Source organism: Argopecten irradians, chromosome 9 (assembly GCF_041381155.1).
Source record: "Argopecten irradians isolate NY chromosome 9, Ai_NY, whole genome shotgun sequence".
Taxonomy (NCBI): domain Eukaryota; kingdom Metazoa; phylum Mollusca; class Bivalvia; order Pectinida; family Pectinidae; genus Argopecten; species Argopecten irradians.
Window position 1 is genome coordinate 4,554,006 of NC_091142.1, and position 2,663 is coordinate 4,556,668.

Below are 2,663 nucleotides of genomic sequence, written 5' to 3' on the forward strand. Positions count from 1 at the left end.
CAAAGATTACTTACCATATAGTTGTTCGTTGATTAAAATGTGTCATATTTTTCAACTACAGTTGGGAGCAAACTAAACTTGGTATCTAGTGCACTTTGTAGTGCACACGTAGTGAACAATGTAGTGCACTAGACTAAACATTGTAGTGCACTAGAGTGCACTACGATGTGAACTCCAGTTCACTACAGTTTTAACTCTAGTGCACTACAATGTTAACTCTAGTGCACTACAATGTTAACTCTAGTGCACTACGTAGTGCACTTCAGTTTTACAGTGCCTGTACGTGATACACACATGTTCCAGTATAACCTTACAAATACAAGTATATTCAAATTTGTGGTATAACTTATATTCATTTTGATATAACTAAATGAATGAATTTTCCGAATTGACGTAATATGGGCGATGAAAGTAATCCCAATAGTGTGTATGGACAATTAAAATTGTCAATTAGATAACTTGTATTTTTAGATACAGTGTTCATGAAGCTACATTTATTCTAGCTAGATTATAGGTTTTACCAGAAATTTATACAGTATATTATCTAAATATCTGATTTTCCACATTCATTCACGTAATCACATCCTTTTCTTGGACTAGTATGTATTCCTGAGCCAGCATACATGTGTATGTTAGTTAAAATTCAGGTAAAACAATTCATGTCCAGAGGGCAGAATAAGTGTCAGAGTGGCGAAATACACATACAATATAAAGCTAGGTAGGTTTGGGGTGGGGCTGGGGTATAAAAGATCCCAAAGGTTATTATCTCGTAGCATGTTTGTAATACACATATATACATGTACATGTACATGTCCATGTACACATGTAGTATAAATTTAACTATATAGTACATAATTAATAAACCCCTCTCCATCTCCTCAAAAATACAAATAAAATAAAAATAAGATACAAAACAATGTGAATACATTGACTTCATTTTGAGGGAAAAAAACAATATTAATTAAAACAATTATTCTCAATTGAAAGAATAGGCGTATTTTAATAAAAAGTAGCTGTAAGTTTATTATTATATGAAACAAAACCACATGGGGTCAAGTAGACAGTTAGACTTTACTAAACTAATCAGGTACAGAGGCTGTCACAGCATACAATATATCTATTGAATTGAATGCTATAATGGACCCACTGGGGTTAAAGAAAATCGGTATACCTTACCTGTGACGCCTGACTGATCAGCTCAGGTAAGGTGTTACCTCAGGTGGTGGGATGGGGAAATAGGGAGAAAAGGGCCCTAGGCCTATAGCTAGTTAATAAATAAATATTAGGCCTATAGCTAGTTAATAAATAAATATTTTTCTGAACCCTTATGACCCACTGATCACAAATCCAAATGTTAACATTGCATAAGTTGGGATGAACTTCCGGTTATGACGTCATCAAGATGGCCGCCATATCGAATTTCACTAAAAAATGAAAATTAGCCATAACATTGCCATTTTTCAACTGAAAAAGACAAATGAGGTATCAAAATGATCACAATAGAACAAAAATACATATCAGGACCCAATAATCCAAATACATTTAGCGATTTGTACGTAGGAAATGAAAAAAAATAAGATTTTAATCCCAAAAATGATAATTTTTCAGCAAATATTTCATATTTGTCTTCACGCAGCAAAAATGTTTCCCAACAATTTTCATTGATCGTAATCTCTTTTCAATCAGTAAAAACAACAACAAGAATATATAGAAATGCAAAAGACAATTATTGTTATACCCTCATTAGGTTTACAAAACATCACCAGGTGCGTATAATGGGCATATGCTATTTTTCGAACTCCAAACCAGCGTCTCAAAAATAATTTTTACAGCACAACACCTACTGATAGAGTAACAAATGTAACCTAAGCCTGTGATTCCGTTTATATCATTAACAGTTTCCAGAACGTTTGTGTCTTTGAAAATGAGAACCTTCATTGTTTATTTGCTATGCATAGCATAAGCAAAATAAAAAATGGTTACTACAGTGTCAGATAACCATTATCATTGTGCGTGCTTTCTCGCCTCGCTGCTCCATCCACTGAAGAGACTCAGCATGTTTGGTAGCTGGTAGATATCAGTATCAAATTCGTCGAAAGCCAGAGTGTCGTCTTCAATGTCGATGAGCTGATGTGACACTACATTACCAGTGCTGTTCTAGCCTGTCATCTTTCATGACCCATCCATGGTCAGAGTTCATATCAGGAACAACAGGAGATGTGGGATCTCCCTCAGATTCTAACATATCGTATATGCTGTTTCAGACTTCTCCGGCATAATGGAAACTGCACCAGATCCACATTATTCGAATGGTGGAATTGGTTCTCCTTAGAACCATTCATCAATCTTGTTGACCCTGTGCGACCATAAATGGCACAGGTGATACCATCGAGGTCATTAATGAGGCCATAAATGTAAATGTTTTTCATTGATTTGACTTTTCCCACTCTTTTGAAGGTGCTGGTTGTGTCACATATGGTGTATGCGTAAAGAGACCTTTGAAGTCTCTCCAGAAAAAAAGTTCTCTACAGTGCTTTCCAGACTTGGCAAATAGTGGAACTTCACTGCAGACCTCATTTATGACCTCAAAGAATCCACCTGTGTCATCTATGGTCACTGAAGGTTCTTAAGAATGAGGAATTGTGCTTCATGCGAATCCAGGA